General features: G+C 43.5%; 1 protein-coding gene across 2 annotated transcripts in view; it reads right to left on the minus strand.

Moving 5' to 3' along the window:
• LOC136115399 (phospholipid-transporting ATPase ID-like) overlaps positions 1 to 13,764 on the minus strand; it is an 88,901-nt gene extending 75,137 nt beyond the window's left edge. Inside the window, exon 1 of one of the 2 annotated variants that reach the window (XM_065861504.2) lies at positions 13,487 to 13,764. The gene's annotated coding sequence lies outside the window, so the exon portion shown is untranslated. Of the gene's footprint in view, positions 1 to 832; positions 1,116 to 13,486 lie in introns of those variants that run through there. The other variant, XM_065861503.2, reaches the window with a different exon arrangement.
• Positions 13,765 to 21,449: the final 7,685 nt, after the last annotated feature.

Raw genomic sequence — 21,449 nt, forward strand, 5'->3', positions numbered from 1 at the left:
CAAGTTGGAAACATGGAAAGTCAGCTGCCAGACGGACAACCAAAACTTGTGGTTTTAATCTCGGGGCTGAAATCAGATTTCTCTGAATTCAATCTAGAATAAGTTCAAAAAGCTATAAATGGTCATCCTTGGCATCAGGGTTAATAAAAGGTGTGGTGGCTCTGGTTTAAATCTACTAGCTCAGTGCAAGGGGTTTGAAAGTATCCCTGAAACTTCTGTAACTTTTTAAACACCTGAAGAGGTATCCTGGATGAGGTAAACTAACCCTCCAGCTATTTTTTGGTGCTGTTCCAAGCTGTACGTACAGAAACCCATGGAACTGTGTGCTCCCACCCCCTACACTCAAATGTGCCAATGCAATTAGCTATAATTGCTGGGAAACAGACTCAGTCTGTTATCTGCCACGTTTTAAAGTAATGATCCAATATCTTCCATCTGTCTTCATTAAAACACTCTTTAAACTGACACCAGAATGGCAGGCAAAAAAATTTGCATTCAGCTCCTTTGGGTAAGTTAGTTGTAACGCTCAAGTTACTGATCAACAGCTGAGGCAGAGAGGGTTCCCAAACAGAAATGCAGGCTGCAGTCTGCTCCCTCCGAAACAATGCAAACAATAGCAGCTTCCCCGGGCAGCTGCTGCTGCTTGAAATCATGCACAGCTCAGCTCACTCCACCCAGAAGTCTATCAGCTCGCCCGCACAAAAAAAAGCTCAACCCCAACAACTTCGATTAAGCTTTGCAAAACTCTCAGTTCGGAAAAAAAAAGCAAATTTTCTGGCCGCAAAAACTGAGAAAGCAAACAAACAGGCGGAAGAAAAGCATTGTGTCTTACCCTTGAAGGCTTGTAAAAATCACAACAAAGTTGCTGCCCTCCATAGCACTCCAGTACACTCCTCTCTTCTCATTTACACGCAGCTTTATTCCCTCCCAAAACCAACAGCTTTGCTTGTAGTCACAGTGCCAAGACCTTCATCTAAAAAGCAAAGCTTCTTTGCGCTGTGAAATGGGCATCGCGCGCTTGCCTCCGAGCCCCTTAAAATCCACCGCAGACCCGCTCTGCCATGCAATGTCCTGGTAACTAAACTTACTCCAAGTTCCCTACTTCTTACTTCAGTCACTGGGTTTGGCTCCTGGCCAAATTCTTACTTTTTTTTTTTTTTTTTTTTTTTAATTCTGTTTCCTGTAGATAGGGAGAGTGTAGTAGCTCCCTTAAAAATAAACTGCTGCAGCACAACAAGCTGCCAAAGAGTAAAGCAGAAAAGCAGAGCACCTGGGGTTGGGGGACCCCAATTAATTCCAGAGGCGGCTGCTGCTCACCTTACCTACCTCCTGCTGACGCGGAAGCTTTCAAAAGGAAACCAAGGGAGTAAAAGAGTCCAACATATCAAATTGCTTTAAAAAAGGATGAACTTAGCAAGCGATCCATTTCTCGGCAGCAGCCCCTCTCTGTGCCCACCATTCTGGAGTCAGTCAGGACTCCTTAAACACAGAGACACTGTCCTACAAGCTGATCCTGAGGCAGCACTTCACCCAGTTTCCAACAGTTGTGAGTAGCAAAAACCCTGCAGAGAAAAGCCTTGTAGAGCACAATTGCATAACCCAACCACTGAGCTTCCTTCAGCCAGCCAGAGGATCGCTTCAGCGCCGAAACATCCGGGCTTGCTCACCCCCGGGACTGCGACCTCCCCTTGGCCTCTGGGACACCTGCCTGGCCTCACCGCTGGCCAGGGGACCCTTGCTCTCCAGAACCCCCTCACACTCTCATGAGGCTCCTGACCTTCCCATTCATTCTCCCACCATCAACCAAACGTTCACTTTTTTTTGCCCCAAATTGTTGGACCCTTCACAATACAGAGCCCTCCTATGTGCCCGTCCCCTGTCATTTTACCTACCAGGTGCACTGAAAGACTAAAACTGGGCCACCTGCAACTTTAATCCTGCTTCTGCTTCCCTATACCTGTGAAATGCAGTTACTCTAAGATCACCATATTATTTTCCAAAGTCACGTTGAAACTAATCCCTGACAGGAACATGCCAATTCATTGCAGACCGCAATAGAAAGTTTAACATGAAAGATTTCCATGTATATTTATCTCTGTTTTTTCCTTCATCTTCTGTGTTTTCCCACTGGATTTATATGAATACTGTTAGAATTAATTTCAAACCTACCCACAAACAATTGAATGCATTAATCAGCTACTTAACTACAGTAACATGAGAGTCAAGGCTTTGCCAAAGTGTATTTTCTAGTACTTGAAATTTTCTGAAGTCCTGTCAAGAGAAAAGCAGTGGAGGACCCTAAATGCTGCAATGGCAGTGCTCCAGTGGTCATGGAGGTTGGAGTGTGGAGTGGCAATGAAGAAGACCCTATAGAACTATAAGCAGTTTCTGAAAGAACAAAAGCCTATGTCCCTTTGCAATGACTTCAGGGTTATTCTTCCAAGCTGCACCTATATGAGACATCATTCATTGAACCGGCTTCCTAATTCCAAGACAAAGCATCCATACGAACAGCCAACATGGAACATGACATCTAAGATCTCCTCAAGACCCAGGATATTTTCAGATTATTGAACTGAAAATCATCTACCTTGAGAAGGAATTTCCCCTGCACTAGCCATTTCTCACGTTCTCACCACCCACACCCCATCTCATAGCAACAGCCACAAATACCACATTTTTTCCTACAATGAAGGATCTGGATTAATTTTGGTCCTTCCATATATTTGGAGAACCCCTTGTTCTTGCTTCCTTCTGGAGTTTTCCTCCTTAGAACTTTCTTATGCTTTCCCCCTTCCCTCCCACCCCAATTTAATATGTTAGCTAGTGACAATTCATTCCACACTACTCCCATTTTCTTTGCTGCTCTCTTTATACTTGCTCATTACCACTTTCACCTTGGCCACAGTCGTTTCTTTTTTCTTAGAGTTAGGTTTATCTCCTTCCTTTATCATGAGAGTGAACCCAGCCATAAAATCAGCTGGCCTTGAGGCTTGTTTAGGCTTTAAAATAGCTAAAAATTTGGTAGGCTGTTCTGTTAATGAATTTTCTTGGCACTGAAATCCACCTTACATAGGTTGACAATTACTTTTTCCCTCAGCTATGCCTTCCCCATGGATTTCAGGAACCTGCTCATGTAGGAAAGCTCAGCACATGCGGAAGCACTCAGGACAGGAGTGACTCGGTGTTATGAACTCAGCTCTGAGGTCTCTTGTCCTTGCCTTGCACTTTGGTCCCTGGGTAGCATCTTCCCCATAATCATACCATTCACATCCTCCTTTGTAGATTTCTGAATGCATCAGGGACAGCTGCAGCCTGCAATGTCAGTTGTCTAAATGCCAGTACTTGTACAAAGGATGCACATGTACATGGTGTCTGAGCTCCCACTGCACCCAGCATGGGTTGGGTAGAGATGCCATGGGAAGAAGTTCGGTCTGCCGCCTTTGCAGTAAATGAGCAGTTTTCTTAGCCAGGTGGCTACCTCCAAACCATGGTGCTTCACCTTTGAATCCTCCACTTTCCCAACTGCCCACTAGCCACAGAGTGCCAGCTTAGAGAGGGGTGAATTTCAATTCACACCATTAAGACCTTATCCTAGGACTGTATCTGGGAAAACAATTTCCAGTCATTCAGCCTGTGCTGCATTTCAACAATGATCAAGAGGCAAAACCGGAGACTTACTGACACTGATATTTAAGGGATGCCCTCAGCCCACCTTCCAGACCAGATTTGCTCTCCCTTCAAACAGAAAAGCTGAGAAAGCAGAGGACCCTCTTTGGAGCACACAGAACCCAAACATACCCAGCAACCTAGTAAGGCTTTGAATGGCTTAATATGGCCTCAAGTAAATGCAGAGGATAACTAGAGGTCAGTAGAAAAACAGGAGAGAAACACAACCTGGAGCATCCCACAGCACAGACCTAAACTACACGCCAGTCCTTGCAAGAAGTCCTCCGTATGTCAATGCTATTTTTAAAATTGCTGTCAACCCAGATGCTTTCCCAGCTACCCTGTCTAGTTCGAAATGAGCCCTGATGATAACCCTTTTCCCTCACTATCTCGTAACTGCAATCTGCAATTCCTGAACTGCGGGGTTTGAAGCTTGACCTGCTCTACCACAGCTGGTGCATCTCACTGCAGAGAAGTGGCTGTGGCTGATTGAACCAGGTTGGGCTCATCCCACGCCCAGAACCAGCACAATGTCCAGGGATATTTCCACCTGAGCCGCCTCATCTTCAGGTCCCAAAACAATACGAGCACATTGCTCATACTAACCGTGGAAGTCACAATTCCAGAAAAGCCTTTCTACATGGTGCTGAAGGGTTTCATCACAAACCCCTAAGGGTCAGCCTTAGATGACCAAACCTCCTCCCACAGCCAATGATTTCCTCATCCCAACTTTTCTCCCTTTTCCTGACAAGTCCTGGCCAGTGAGGAACTTCTTGTGTAGGAGAAGGGTACGAGTATACTTCACTTTGGTGACCACTCACACATCTGTTGTTATGAGCATCTGAAATGGCTACAACGGGTTGGACGGACCTCTTGTCTGAACTGCCCTTGCTATGAGAGAATTTCTACATCGTCTTGCTGTTGAAAGTCAGTGTAGGTTGCATAAAAAATACAGGACTGAAAGGAACAAATTGGGACATGGATGCCCACCCCTTGAATGTGACAAAATGGTTTAAAAAATAAGACGTAGGAGGAACATCCAAGTTGCAAATTGCCGTAGTCCAGGAAACACCAGCACCATCATAAAGTGAATAGTAAATGACAAAAGGTCCCAAGATATGCTGTTTCGCAGGTGAGAAAAGTTGAAGTATACTGACAGTGTCCTTGATCCCTGCAGAGGATGTGGCAGGTGAAACTCCAACTGGCAACAGCACACTATGATGCTGCAGAGGAAAGGAAAAAGAAATCCTGCGTCTTCCTGTTATCGCGATCAGACTGTAGGAGGAAAATGAAATGGACACAGGAAGGCAATGTCACAAAGCCACCAGTTTCTCTAGGGCTGTCCTTGACTATTGGGACCTACTCAGCCAAATTAGTTTAACTGCTCCTCCAAGGAACCGACAAACTGGTAGAAATCCAGAGTAACTCAATTTGAAGGAACACTCTGGATTCCTACCCGTATGCATCCATCTCCCTGGGTGTGATATGAACTGCAGGTTCATGCAGAGGTATTCCCATACCTAACCCCTTACTCCAGCAGCTGGGGGCTGACACAGTGCTGTAAGGTACGTGCCAAATGGAAATGGTCAGAAAATAGTTTCAGTGGGTGTGTGCGGAATGACATGACTCACACTGGTCAGGATTCAGCGGAGTGCCACTTACCTGCAGCAGGGAAGGAAGGGTGCATGGCTAGAAATTCCCTTTCTCCATCAGATCCCCTTGCCCAGTACTCTAGGCCCTTAACAAACAATCAGCAGGGGAATATCACAAGAAATCCACAAAGGCACAGCCTCTTGCCTTTAAAAAGAAAGAAGCAACTTGCTCTGATCACTATTGTTCTCATTTTCCTGGCACCAGCACCTGCAAATGTGATACCTCCTGGCATTTTAAAACAGAAATTAAAATAGTCTCTCTCAATCATCCCATTTGAAGCCCATAAGAGACAGAGCAGAACCGAAAACCTTTTGGTCAAAGATGTTTCATCTGGGTTCAGCTGCTCAGTTTACACTGAAGGGGAGATAAAATTGAGCTCAGCTCTGCAGGGAACGAGACCTGTGATCATCTCGTCTCTGAGGTCCAGTTGCCACAAGATTTGGGATCCTGGGTTTACAAACTCCCTTCTGGGCAAAAATGTCATTGCTCTGGTAGGGAAGGGGCTGTTGCCAGGGGAGAAGTCTCCCAGGTACCTGAAATACTTGCAGTGATCCCATGAGAAATTAGGTGATTTGATGGACACAGAAATTGGTGGGAGCTCATGGAGATTCACCTGTCTCAGGATTACGTTCTTGGACTGTAGGTCTGTGTCTCTTTATTTGCCTATGACATTACATGTGCCCAACTGCATGGGGAAACACAGGGATTAATCAGACACTGCAGCAAACCCCAGATGTGTCTACACTGCTTTTAGCACATATTTCCTAATCATCCTCAGTGAACAAAGTGAAATCTCAGGGTGGGGGGGGATGCTTAGGATGGCTCGTTAAAAGCTAATCATGCCTATGTGAATAGAAAAAATCAATAGCTGAGGGCAGAGCAACAGCCCAGCTTGTCTCTGACTAAAGTGCCCTTTGTAACACGGGTATTACACAAGACCTCCTGCTGTTATTTGCAAGGCAGTAGCTGCCACAAACACATATGTTGTATCCGGTGACACTTCAAACACTGTCACATACACACTCCTCAGACACACATCAAAAAGCCCAGCTCATACCACTGAGGAATTAGGATACCCCTCAGTGGGACCCTGTGATTGAACACACAGAGGAAATCCAACCCATGCAGAGCCAACAAAAAGCCTTGACATTTTACAGAGTCTTCCCACGAGCTGTGCATATGGGAAAAGTGGGCTGCACTCATGGGAGAAATGACATTATTGGCATGGTATATCACCTGAAGGGCCGTATAATGGCTGTAGAATGTTTAATCTCCCGTAGTCTCCTGGCGATGCTCTAATCCCAGTTGTGCTTAGCCTGTGTGCTCTCTCTGTAAACTCCAATGCCATGAGAGACCAAGGATCAGAGCCTAAGAGATGTGCTGGGAGATCTTAAGGCGTGAAGGAGGACAGGGCTGCAACGGATCTGCCTTTCAGTTTTGCAGATGGTAACTGCAAGGAACAGTGAGCAGCAGTGTCCACCACGCTGGACAGGCTGTTTCATACTGTGGCAATGCAGCCCTGTCCCCATTGCCACTTCCACAGTCTTCTGCTCTAAGCATCTGTGGAGAGGATGGGAGATCCCTGGATCTGCAGGGAGCAGATTGCTTCTGTGTTTTCTGCAGCATCACATATGGGATTTCTTTCTTTAAGCTCCTCGTGGTTTTCATTATAGGTTGCTCTGACAGTCAATTACCCTTCACATGAAAAATTCAGTGGCATTCTGAGAGGATTCCTTTAAATATCATGTCATACCCATTATGCTCAGACACTTCAACCATCATTCCAGATTAAATACACCATGCATGTGTATGTGTACTGTCTCTTTTCCAGGTTACAACCACATCTATCCTGCCCAGAAAAATATGGAGGCAACCTGCTGCCTTCCATGAAATTCTTCCTAGTATCAATGATCTTTCATATATTTCCTAGTAGTATTTTCTGCATTATCTCCTTATTATATTGTTATAGCTTTTGCTGCCTAGATGGTGATAAAATGGCCAACTTCAGAGAGGTCATGGGATCTCAGACGCAACCAGCCGATGTTTGCTTTAGGGATGTGCAGCAGCACCAACATTCCCTAGGGGCACAGTATGTGGTAATATGTTATTCTAGTGCTGATAACTGGGACTGAGTGACTTCTAGACCTAATTCAAGTTCTATGAGCTCCGAGGAGAATAAGGAGGCCTCTGCATGGTGGCAAAGGACTGTGGTCAGGGTGAAAAAAGAAAAAAATTAGTCATCTTATCAAAGAAGGCCCAGGGAGCCTAATGTATTGAGAAGAGAGAGTTTGACTCCCCTTGGAAACATCAGATTTTAGCTAATTAACCAAAGATCAAAAATGTCTGCACTAATACAGCCTGGCATAAATAGGCACAAAACCATTGATGTCCCTGGAGATTTCCCCAAGGAGACTGCATGACATTTTTATCAACAGTTTGCACTTCAATTGCAGCATCATGTTGGCAGTAAATAAGCCGTATATAACCATGCTGTGCCAGCACAGCCACAGCACAGCCATACCAGGTCCTGGAACTGGCAATCTTTGCTTTTATTCAGAGCAACTTTATTTTTCGCTAGATTGTTCCTTTATCTGTTCTCCAGGTGTTTAACAGAAATGCACATTCCTCTGCACTTACATGGATGAGAACAAAGACCTTCATTATTCTCATCTCCACACACATGGACAGTCAGCCTTTAAGCAGTGAATTCCCATTAACTCAAATGAAAGTTGTGCACATAAATCACTCTGTGGCTGTATGAAAGGAAGGAATAACCTGATGGATGCACAGGGCCCCAAAATGTGATGGCAGCATTAAGGATGTTCTTCTCCCAACAATTTAGGACAACCTGACAGCGAGAGAATGCAGCAACAGCTAAGTCAGTGAGAAACGCACACAGCAGTGCACACAGCCACAAGGACGCTGTGGGTATAGCCCTTACTTAGGGATAATCATTGCAATTTCTCCTGTTGGGGTGTGGTGCAGTATCACAGAAGATCCCATTAAAATCAAAGAGATATAAGGAAAGAGTGGCAGGTATTTAAATTAAATGTCTTATTCCCAATGTTACAATTTGTCATACCATGTTTGGTTTTCATGTGCTGCTTGCAGGGTAAAATTATCTGTGAGCCCCATAATAAGAGACAGTGCTTGCTGTTTCTGATAGAGTGGTCAAGGTTTTACTCCTGCATCTCCAGAAGGCAACGACACACAGCCTGAAGCGAAGAATGTGCTAATGAAGGCACACAACAGAAAACTTAACCAAAGACTCTGAGAGACGAAAGAGAACAAGTAAGGCTTCAGCAGTACTGCCACACCAAATGCCTAGGCAGGAGAAATAAAGAGTTTTCTAAGGAGTTTTCTTAAAAAAGGAAGTGGAAAAAAACAAAACAAAACACACACACACACACAAAAAAAAAAAAAAACCAACCCACACACAGAAAAACCCCATAGCCCTCTGGTGTGGTGTTGTACCTTTTTTTGGTGCCTCTTCCCCACAAGGAGATAGATAATCTTCAGATAATGACAGGACACTCCAAACTCAAAATAACACAAAGAGGTGGAAGCTACTTCAGGTAGAAACTGTATTCTTACACATCATCTTCAGGGTGTGTTTTGTTATTTTAGCTTCTTTTTTGTGCTGTGTTCCATTATTTCCAAATCTGCCTTTCAAACTTCCCTATAGCCTTGAATCTTGCCAAATGACAAAGTACTCCTCAGCCAAGATGTGACAGGTCTCAAAGGTGAAACTCCACTGCTCTACCTATTGCCGAGCTCCGAATTAGGCTGCTGGTACCAAGTGTACAGTTGCCGATGTAACTGCTTAGGCTTAGTTTGACAGCTAATATTTGCAGCACTTGGATGAAGAAGAAATGTCTTCTAAGGACTGCTAATATCTCTTCAAGTTCCCTCAAATAAAGCAAAGTACTAGAAAACACATTTAGTCTCTAAAGAGCTTTGCAACGATGGCATAATGAGAACAGAATAAATATCTCGTGGCAGTAAATAAAAGTTGTAATTTCTTGTAGGAAAAGCAAGATTGGATTAGATTTGGTGGGGAACGTGGTATGAAGATACAAACAACTCAGACAGAGGTCGGAGTGTTTCTTTGGATGCCATTTGCTTGACAGGTCATGTCTACCCAGAAAGGCATCAACATGGATTTTTTCCTACACTCAGACTGCTATTTTGTCCATAGCAGAAAAAACCACTACAAAACACAAAGCAGTTCAGCAAAGGCAGTGTCCAAAGTGAGTTTGTGGAGCGTATACGGGAAGACCATATTTACACTACTCCAGGAAAAATACTGAGAATAAATTGTGGGTATAAACTAAATAAAGAAAAGCACACGTTAGCCTGGCCAGCCCATCTGCGGCACAGCTTTGCAGTGAAGGTTGACCAGAAGGGAAACAGTGGTGTCAGTCTGGAGAATTATGATCTCTGCCAAGCAGACAGAGTCAAAAGAAGTGTCTGGTGGCCAGCTGCAGCTGAGAAACCTCTCTGGTACATGGCAAAGTTGTGGGTCGCATATCTATACCTCAAGACTCCCAAACATCTTTGTGATGTGAGGCAAAAACGCCATCGAGGCACAGCATTTAAACAGACCGAAGTGTGTATTGCTTCATTAATCAATATCTGGTGTGGTGGAAAGTTTTTGAATGAATGATTTCTTGGAAGTTGGTTTCAGTCTGCAGCTCATCTTGCAAGTATCCTACAATTTCAATCAGGTTTTTGGCTTGTGTTTCTAGTCCTCTGTTTGTTAATGAAACAAGAAGAGGCCTCCCCAAAGGCTCTTACAACCTTTGATGGAGAAGAGTCAAAGGAAGAAGGGACGCACGTAAGAACCTGAAAAGGCTGGGTAGCAGGAAAAAAAGGATTCATATATGGGAAAAAAAAAAAAAAAAGAAAAAGTTTAGTAGGAGCATGCTAAGATAAAGTGAAACAGCCCTAGAGTCAGACCCAAACTGAAAGACAAACTGAGTACTTGATGGATATAATGGTGATGAAAAGCCCTGGAAACCAGTGATTTAAATGTGTTTACAGGCAGATGCCTGTGTTTGCTATGAGTGGAGCCTGAGGGTTCCTGTGAGATACCTGGGAAGTCTAATACGAGCAGCTGGGGCATTGGCTCATCTTGCAGCAGACACAGCTGGAGAGGATGTTAATCGGAGTAGTCATGGTTTGCAGCCCAGCAAATAAACATAAATCACCATCAATTTCAGTTCGTGCTCGCAAGACAGTTCCTACAAGCTACAGCAACTCAAGAGGAGGTACACAGCAATTTGGATGGCTTTGTTATGGGAGAGCAGCCATCAGGAGATGTGCAAGGTAGGTGCCACTCCAGCCGTCCTAACTTCGCTCAGAGCCAGAGCCCTTGCAAAGAAACACTCTGAGATAGAGACAATTTTTCCAGAACCTACAAGGACACTGCACCCAGGGTGGAGACGTCTAAAAGAGAATAGTAGAGAGAGCAACCCTAATTGAGATGCAAGACAGCACTCTGTTGCAAACAAGCATAAATTAAGCAAAAGTATTGTTCTTGCTTCCCTCACACCTGTATCAATATCCTTTGTATTGCTGTAAAACCAAAGCTGTAGATTTAATGTGGAAAAGTAAACTAAATCTTATTTGTCCAAGAAGTGAAATGGCAGGTGCGGAAAGCACGGGCAATGTTCCTGACGACAAAAAACAGTATAAATTGCTCACAACAGCTCTTACCAAAGAGCAGGGAAAAGAAAGTGGAGGTCTTAACATTTAGTAGGTAATTTAGACAGGTGGTCACTGGAATGGCAACCTGCAGTAGCTGCAAGTCCCAGTAAACTCAGGATCACATGAGCAATGGTGGATGAAGGAAGGAATGGACGAAAGCATAACACTGAACAACCTAAGGAGGCAGGTAGGGAGCTGCACAAGCCCCTGGGGTGAGTCTGGGAAAAGGAAAAGGAATCTTCTTTATCTATGGATCCTAATTATTGGCTCTGTCTACAGGGCATGCGCCCAGCTTTGACCTCGGTTCCACCACAGTATTGTCCAAACCTCAGCTTAGGCATTTCACACTGCTGTCCATCATCAGAATATACAGGGAAAAGCGAAGTCTTTAATGCACCATGACCTACCTGTGCTTTCTCCTTTCAGTGCTCCTGCTTGGGGTATGGCATTAGAAACAAGGCTAAAATCACATAATTCAACTTTTGAGGTGGCAAATTCAGTTTTAAATACATATAATTATACTTAAATAAATACATAGCTACAGACAGCAAAGCAGAAATCACCTATTTGAGCTTTCCTACCGTATCAGTCTCTGGGACTGGGGTGGCTATTCACCATCACCTCTATGTCAGTTTACACACATGCAAGAACCTAACCGTGCTCCTCCTGGAGCCAGTGCTGAGCACACGCGAACATCCATGGCCATCCACACTAAGCACTGCCATGCGAGCACCTAAAGCCAACAGCCAGCGGGCCAGTCGTGCCCTGGCAATCTGTCTTGCCCTATGATGATAAACTGTTCCACATGAAACTGGAAGCAGGTTTTCAGGCAGCTGACTTGAAGAGACTCATATTCCTTAAAAAACAGTATGATTTACTTTGATATCAGCAAATTAGCCTACTTCACTGTTGTCTTCCTTCCAGCTTTGTTTTTCTTAAGCCTGGAATAGTTACTTTCAGTAATGCTGAACTATGTGTAGGTCATGAATAAGATAACAACTGGAACCGAAGCCAAAGTGCAGTAAGCCACACATTTGGCTAAAGAGAGATCCAGAGAGAATTTTAATCACTCAGAATAAGCAAACCGTTCACTTGAAAGCAGTGGACAATTACTTCGTAACATGAACTATGGGTTATTTTGCTCTGATGGTTTGCACGCAAGTAACACTGAGAGATAAAGGGCCTCTGCCACCAACAGTGTGGCCTTAATCTTTCAGCACTATTTTTGAACTTATTAGTCATTTGCAGAGATGTGCATTGCAGTTAGTGCAGCAAGTTAACTTCAGCTAAAACTAAAAAGTTTCATCCCCTTGCAGCCTCACTTAGAAAATCTCCTGCCAGCTTCTGTGGGACTTTTGCCTGCATCAGGATACCTGAACAGTCAAGTTTTATGGGCAGAGAGAGAAAAGCAACACTTTGTGGTGAAAATCCCCGTTCGATCCATGAATGTCTTACTCCTGGATTGAGAGTCAAGCTAGTATCAGGTATGAGAGAAGGACGGGAGATTTCCTATATCAGATGTGGAAGGGGTTATTTTTCATTGTGGTACAGAAGGTATTTTGGATGCATTTCATCTAATCAGTTCTCCGCCTTCAAAAGTCTTTGGGCCTCCATGAGATGGCCTCATTTCTTTGCGTGGTGTGGCACATACAAGTTAATTGAAAGAAAAATAACCATGCTAAGCAAAAGCATATCCAGGTGAAACCTAATCACCTGTGATATCTATTAAGGGTCTTAAGCGAGTGGTGCAAATGCTACATCCCAGTCCCACACACTCCAGTGTTAAAAACGGTGGGACCGTTTATCATTGACTACACAACAGGACAGAAAACAATACTTATTAACTGGCTCAGATACCAGTTTGAGCTAGAGCACATCTCCTCCAGAGACAGTCAGTTATAATGCAAAACCCTGTATGACGTGGGTAAGACGTTTCTGTGTTTCACGACTTTACTGTCAAATTAAAAAGCAATTAATAGGGAGAGCTCTGAGCACCTTTTAGATCTATGCATACAGAGAAAGAGAAGCCCAGCGCTCTCTTCAGCAGTTCTAAATGAGAAGAGGGGCCTAGATCCAAAGCCAGCAAAATGGAATGTGCTTTCCCATTGACAATGGAGAACTTTGCTAAACCCTCACTGCAGTGGTCCCAACTCAGGCTACCTTTGTGTGCTGCTGGTACTACAGAAAGAAAACTTAGACACAAGACCCAATATCAAGAACCAACATTGAAACATGCGGAATAATTCAGTATTTGAAAGGAAAAGAAAAAAAAAAAAAACACACAAAGGAAAAAAATAGCTGAAATAGGGCTCCTATATGTATGTACAGATAGATAGATAGATAGATAGATAGATAGATAGATAGATAGATGGATAGATAGATATATCAATGCATTTCTTCTAGAGGAAGCAGAAGAAATTAAGCAATTGTCCTGCCTGCTTGTTCTGTATCTTACCTTCTTTTCTACCTGAAGCTGTTTGTTGAGGCAAGCAGAAGGGATTTTTTCAGCACCATACAAAAAGCTGCAGCTTCTTGTAGAATCCCTAGGTGGTTTCTCAGCAGAACACACCAGGTTCTCCCCAGGCCGCGAAGCTCGCTGGGGAACACCACGCTTTCCAGGATCTGGAGGTAAACCAGGGCAGGGACAGGCTGAACGTGATCCAGAAGTCACAGGATGTCTTGGTGTGCTTCGTGTTCCCAGTGAGGGCGGCAAGAGAAAAGGCAAAGTTCCCGAAGCTGTGGGTGGAACATGGCACTGGGTAGCACTAAGTAAATAAAAAGCAATTGATCGTTGGACTCGGGTATGACATCAGGTATTACAAAGGTTTGTATATGCATAGGCAGGGCTCTGTATTATATCTCAGAGCAACGCAGCCTTAAAAACCTGCCGGTGCACACTGCTGCAGACAAAGCAGCAGCGAGAGGTGCGGATGAGACATTGTGCTCTTCTTTCAGCAGTCAACAGATTTATTTTCTTGGACAGCACTTGAGTGATCTGAGCACTAAACATATTCTTTCTCAAAGGTCAGACATTTCATTACCTTCCATAAGGATGTGTTAAATGTATGTGACCTCTGTAGGATAATTAATTATTTGTGGAATTTATGGTGCCCAGTACAACAAAATCCTGGTTCAGGCTCCTGGGTGCCATGGCTGTGAGAACAAAACGTGTAGGTTCAGCTTTTGACATAAAGTTATTTGTTTCATTGCCCTCTTCAGCCAAAAAAAAACCCCAAAAAACCAAAAGAACAACAACAAAAAAACAAAGCTAAACAAAACAAAACACTTTACAAATATGATAATTCTGAGATAGAACTAAAAAAAATACAATAAAAATTAATTAAAAATTGACCTAAGTACAAATGTGACAGGGTGTGACATGAAAACTTAAGATTTAAAAAAAAAAGAAAAGGAATCTAAATAATGGCGTTCATCAAGCAACATCAACATTGCCGATTTTCCTACAATTCAATAATTCAAACTTCCAACATTAATTCACAAGCCTTGCTTGGCTCCTGTAGGCCCTTTTCCAACCTGTTTCACCTACTTTTAGGTTTGATGACATCTTCAGAATTAATGTCAGGTTTAAATAAATAAGGATTTTTTCAAAGAAACAAGATTCACGTTATTGAAGTGGAAGGCTTTTTAAAAGTTAATTCACATCTCCTTAAACACCTTGTCTGTTCAGGGACTTTTTTGTGCTGTTTGTTCTCAGGTAATGAAAAGAGACTCGTCAGTACCACTGTTCTCTGCAGACTTTTTCAAATTAAATCTATTATTTGGATTTTGGTGCCTCGGATAAGGCTGCAAACACGGCACCAAAAGCTTACTATGTCATTTAAAGTTCTCCCAATAGATAATGGCCATGGTTATGACTAATAGGGTCATGTGGACAGCTAAAGAAGGAAAGATAGCAGAATGAAAAACATTTAAATAAGACTGAAATCCCTTTTCGCCTCTGTGACAGACTCTGGGGGAGTCAGTTAATGCTGCTGTACTTATATTTTCTTATTCATCCAAGGGAATAATAGCTCTTCACTTCCTCAAGAGACCAAGTAGGAGACATCAGGGACTACGAGGTGTTCAGAAACACACCAGAGACATCTCAGTACGTGAGAATTGCTAAGTCTCTCTCATGTAACAAAGGCACAGGCTGCCCCAAACTCCTGGTAAAACTGTATTTTTTGTTTGTTTGTTTTCCATGGGAATATTCACCCTTTTGGGTGATACGAATGAATAGTCTTCTTTTCTGCTCACTTTCCAGTTCTTGTATTAGTTCATGATATATTTATTGGAACAGAATAATGCCTTCTAAAGGAAAAAGATGACACATACTGCAGATTTCAGGTTTAATATCAACAATGATATTACGTCTTCTCCTGCTAGCTTTTTACCTGCAAGCACTACAGCTATGAGTCAGTGAGCTGGTAGGGAAGTTTTTACACTGCATTTGGGATTGGTCTTGGAGGATACACAAAATTACAGTTCTTTCCTGCCTTTGCTGTGTTGGTCACTAAAATAAAAATAACTTCCAATTAACAATGGCTAACAATTTGGAACTAAGAGTTCAGCCTGAGATTAAAGCTTTCATGGCATGAGAACTCCCTTGGTCTGGAGTTAAAAAGCTACTGTTTAGGAATGATGCAATACTTTAGGGGAGAAGACAGACGTGCTGCTGCCTAATGGAAAGCCATTTTGCAAGAGCTTTTTACTGCTCACAGTGACCGAGGCAGCAAAGAGAAACCTGTGGCCAGTGTCTACTACAGGTTGTCTGATCAGGGGAGACGATTGATGAAGCCTTCTTGTTCCAGCTACAGGAGGCATTGCACTTGCAGGCTCTTGTCCTGCTGGGTGACTTCAATCAGCCCAGCATCTGCTGGAAAAGTAGCATGGGAAGCTGTAGGCGACCCAGGAGACCCTGGAGTGCATAGAGGATAACATTTCAGCCAGGTAATAGACAGCCCTACCAGAGGAGATGTGATACTGGACCTGATGGTCACCAACACAAGTAAACCATTGCTGACGTCGAGGTTGGAGGCAGCCTGGGCTGCAGTGATCATGCATTGATGGAGTTCACAGTCCTGAGGGAGATGGGTCAAACAAAGAGTAAAGTTAGGACCCTGAATATTAGGAAAGCCAAGTTCCAGCCCTTCAAGGAGTTAGTCAGAGGACCCCCTGTGAACTTGCCATCAGGGACAAGGGAGCAGGACAGAGCTGGCGGATCTTTAAGGACACTTTCCACAGAGCACAAGAGCTCTTGATCTCCAGGTGTAAGAAATCAGGAAAGGAGGGCAAATGACTGACATGGACAAGTTGAGACCTGCTGGTCACTAAAGGGCAAGAAAGAAACGCACAGGCAGTGGAAACAGGGATGAGTATCCTGGGAAAAGTATAGGGACATGTCCTTCTGTAAGTTCCTGTGTGCTCCATCCTCAAACTGGGAGCTGATTTGGAAAAATACAAAATAAAACTTTTTTTTCTTTTAAAAAAAGGAGTATTTGTTTCAATTTTTTGTTGGATTGGTTCCCTTGTATGACTCCCTGACATAAAAGCACACCAGTACAATACAGTGACAACAAGCTGGTGGGGGTTCTGTCCACTTCCTGAAATCATTGCCACACACACCAGAGCCACAGGTTCTTTTCAGCAACTAACTTCAATGACAGCTATGTCTTTTCAGAAAAAAAAAAAAAAAAAAACCCACACAAAACCAAACCAAACCAAAACAAACAAACAAAACAAAACAAAAAAAAAAAAAACCAAACAAAAACCAAAAAACAAACCAGGACCTCTCAAAGACTTGTGTTGTCACAGCCCACGGGACAATGAACTGTGATGCTAGGCTCTGGCAGAGGTTAACTTCTTAAGCCAGTTTTATGGCTGAAACCAGTGTCTCATGGAAGCGTGCCTTCACATGTGGCAATAATACCAGCAAAAGAAATCTCCCAGAGATGTCCACAATATGGGCCAGAGAGTGGATGTTACTGGAATGAGGGAAGATGAGAATGTCCACAGCTGAATAGTCAGCTTTGCTGTTTACAGAGAACCCTGTTTTATGAAGCGTATTTGCAACAAGGGAGCTTTAACTTGCCTTCAAAGACATGATCCAAACCCCTGGAGGGGACTCCCATCTATATTCATGACAGCTACCCAAATTCACTTGCAGAATGTAGAACTCCTATTGAGAAATGTGCCAGCAGATGCTTCCTGACATTTAAAGCTAAACACCCTATAATAAGACTATAAACAGCCTTTCACTGCAAAACATATGAAGGAATAGCACAAGACCCCAGGGAGGGATAGCTTTGTAGAAATGGGGTTGTTGTTCCTGATTACAATTCAGACAGCTCTCCCTGGTTCTGGTGTGATTTGTCCTGAGGTGTCAGGCGTTTGTTGCACAAACAGTCTCACTGCTGCTTGCACCATGGCGGAAAATTTAAAAAAGATGTGTAAGTGAAGAAAGTGTCACAATGTGAGTCTAAAAGCAGCACATGGTCATGTAATCGTTGCAGCCCACTGCTGTCATGTGAGCTCCTGATCAAAGTTTGCATTTCAACTTTTGCAATAGTGTAGTCGTCACCTTCTAGTGAATTGCAGGAAGATTCATGCGCCAGCTTCCCTGTGGCTGCTGTGAAAGCTCTCAGTTTCCCAGCAGTTTGTTAGAATACCAGAGACATAACCTTCAAAGCAACAGTTTGTTGAGGCTTCTGGAGAAATAGAGAAGTTTCAGTCATGGCTAAATACCCAAAGAAAAACCTTAGAGCCCTCTGAACTACCTTATTGGCAGTTAAATTCAGAGAACATTAAAAGAAAAGAGCATTAAAAGGCACGAGAGACATCTTTATAAAATATCATTCAAAGAACTGTAAAAGAATAAAATCTGCTCCCAGTGCAGGTGAAATTCATCCTCAGATAAGCATGAATGGGGTATTCAGAGCTCACGTCATTAAGGCTTGTGCAAACTTTCTGCTCAGGTTTTTCCGTGGTTGAAGTTAACATCATTAACATGATCCATGGTTAATATCATTAACGTTACAGGACTTTGAACTTATAACAGGACCATAAACTAGAATTTGACCCCGCACACCTAATTCTGTGCAAACAAGTAAAAGATCATGAAACATGTATTAAACTTACAGTTGTTTAAAACACACAAACTCCTACGACAGGAAGTGTGTAAAACATTGTTGCAAGTGATCACTGACCTTTGTCTGGCATCTTCCACCCTGAATTAGTCAGTAGAGAATAAAATGTTACTAAATACTTTCATTGAACTTATCACATTAATTACAAAACATTCATTAGGAGCAACATAGTGTACAAAGGAGTTCAAATTCCCCACAAAAGCAGACTCAGACACATCAATATCCATTCTAGAAGTGGAGAAATCTTGGGAAAGGACTTCCAGAAACATAATGATTGGCATGTTTTTTTAATAAAGGACTAACATTAAAATGCTTAGCACAACAGGTAAAGCAGAGTATGTGAGACCCAGTTTCCCCCTGATGAACGAGACATTGAGGGCCATTTTCTGCCCCAGCATAAGCCAGGAATGGAGCTGCAATATCACGTGCTAGCCAAGGACTGGCCTGAGCTTTTGAATTTTCCAGGCCAGGTGGATGTCTCCAACCTGCAGCATTAGCCAGTCAGTGCCAAGGGTCTTTATCAAAACCCTTCTGCAGCATCCAGCAGATGATGACATATCCCACTGATCTGGTCTGGTCTTCATCTCAGCAGCTTTGAGTCATTCAGTTTCCATCCTCAGAAGCTGCTTCCCCCAAATCTTATTCTTACAGCATGACTCTCGCTGGAGTCAATTTACAAAGAAGCTGTTAATTAAGGAAGAAACAGCATGGGCACTCAGGTCACACCTGGCCTGCTCAAATCCACCTTTTTGCCCCAGGAACGGTGGGATGTTACCCAGATTTGCCCTACTGCAATAGAGCAATCTTGCATTACTGCATTACTGCAAATCCCACGAGGCGCCTCAGGCTCCTGAGACTCTGGAATACATTTGAGGAAAGAAAAATAGGCAGGAATTATATTTTCCTAGGATTTTCCCACTTTCCCATGTTCTTTCGGGCACACGGATATTTTCCACCATACTCGGGGGACAGTACGCATCAAGGCAACATCATGAACATACCCCAAAATTCTGTTTTCCCCAGCAATTATATTTAGGCTTTTGAAAAGAGGCATCTGACAAATAAGAAGAGAAATAATTTTAACAATGTCACCCCCAGGTACAGTTTAAATTCAAAGAAAAGTAAGTTCAACAAGGATGATGTCTTGTTAGCATCATTCCCCTTTTCTTGACACATTTTTTGAAGTGCCTGAGTATGTTCCTTGCACACTGGGGAAATCAGATATTGAGAGATGCAAATTCAAAACCACTGTGAAGACGCTGCGATGTCCCCCAGCTACCGAAATAAACTTTCGGTTTAGCTTTGCAAAATCATCAAACTTCCTCCTATCTCCCATCTCCTCTCAAGAAAAGAGAAAGGCTCGGTGTAATAGGTGCCCTACTTACCTAAGGCTTTGATCTCTCACAACTCTTTGCTCACAGAAGTCGGAAATGGTTTCTGAAGGAGCCCCAGTGTATTTAAATTTACAATCCAGCGAGCCGCTGTGCTTTCCAAGAGGGCTGGCTTCAGCACTGCATCCGTGAGACTTCAAAGGAACAAGGGAAATTATTTTCTATTTACCGCTCCAGTTTCCCTCTCCACTGCCTCTGGACTCTGTCAGCCCTAGATGTGATGTTTCTTGGGACAGGCTCAACACCGAACTTCTATGAACCATATCCAAGGAGAAATATGCTTGCAAGAGGCTTTGGTTTTCCTTGAAGGAGTCAGAGTGAAATACAACCCATTGGATGTATTGGCCTCTGCCTCAAACACTTACACACACGTATATGCACTTCACTTTGTCTGAAACAGCTGCCTGAACAGACGCAAGCACGTGGTGAAGCCAGTGCTCTCCTATAATCCCATGAACAGAGGGTTTAGACATGGGCAAATCATGAACAGTACTTTGAGGCCTTGGATTCCCCCTCTCTAGTTAATTACAGTGGCCACTTCACACATGTTATGTCTAAACTGGTCACCTGGGAGCATTTCCAAGCCTTCAAGCATAACCCATGGCTACATACCAATTCCTACACTGAGATGCAATATCTCATCCCAGGTCCCATGCCCTGTTTTCTACTGGCAGGAAAATTTAGGAAATAGTGCTTTTCCTTGGAGATACTCTGGGTGGCTGCATGGCACACTTGGGTGAAGTCATCCCTTTGGACAGCAGGAGGAAGACAGGGTCTTCCACACAAGCCAGTGTGCAGATCTGGGGGACAGCTGGGACTCTGCTGTGCTGACAGAGCTGCCCTTCCAGTTACGCCTTCAGTTTGGGTGATTTAATAGTAAACAGTCAACACAGGAACACATGTCACAGGGACACATGTCACAGGGACACATGTCACAGGGACACATGTCACAGGGCCCATGCCACCGTTGTATGCATTCATGAAGAGGCAGAAAAGTCAGCTTGAAAATTAACTAAATTCTGAGACATTCACCCACCGCACTGCTATTTTAACAATGACCTTGTATACGTAGCAAGGCCCTACCATCCTATTTAAAATATTTTTCCCTGATGATCATGATTTCTCACTATTTTTGTCATGTCCTATGAGCCTCTGTTGCAAGCTCTCTATAATGGACTCATTGTGCTGTGTTGGAGCAAGACCTGTGGCAGAGCTTGCTCCAATGAAGACCAACATGATTACCTTGCAGAGAGACACCTGTGGTTGGTTGGAGCAGCACTGGCCCAGCAAAACTGCAACACTTGCGGAGTCTCATGTCCGTATTCCTGCATGGCACTGGATGGTGCGGTATCACCCCACACAAGGTAGGATCCTAATGGAGGTAGAACCTTGCATGAGTGGTGAAGGACACGCTCACTCCTGGCTAGAGTGCCACACACAGACCAGGAGTGGGGCATGCTGGGGTATGTGGGAAATCTGCTTGTGCTGCCACGCTGTAGAAAAAATGAGGCTTGCTTTCACACTGTTTTACAAGAAATTATTTTATCCTCACCAAACACCCTGTGTCAGTGTTTTGAGGTGTTTATAGTTCTGCAAAATGGTCCATTACTTAGTCACAAAACACCTGCTACATGCAAATGACAAACATGAGGGTGCTACAGAGCTGTAAGTGCCTCCAGAGGCCTGTGTAGTCTGGCTGAGAAACCTAACCAGAGCAATACAAGTCCTGCAGCATTGTTTCTGCTACAGAAATAAAGTAACTATGGTCTTTGCTTGATTGTGCTAGAACTAGACATTATATTTTCTCCGTTATTTGCAAGGTCAGTCACACAGAAAGAAATCCCTGAACATCCAGAGGGCTTGTTTTTAATAGGGGAACAAA

Source organism: Patagioenas fasciata, chromosome Z (genome assembly GCF_037038585.1).
Source record: "Patagioenas fasciata isolate bPatFas1 chromosome Z, bPatFas1.hap1, whole genome shotgun sequence".
Lineage (NCBI taxonomy): Eukaryota > Metazoa > Chordata > Aves > Columbiformes > Columbidae > Patagioenas > Patagioenas fasciata.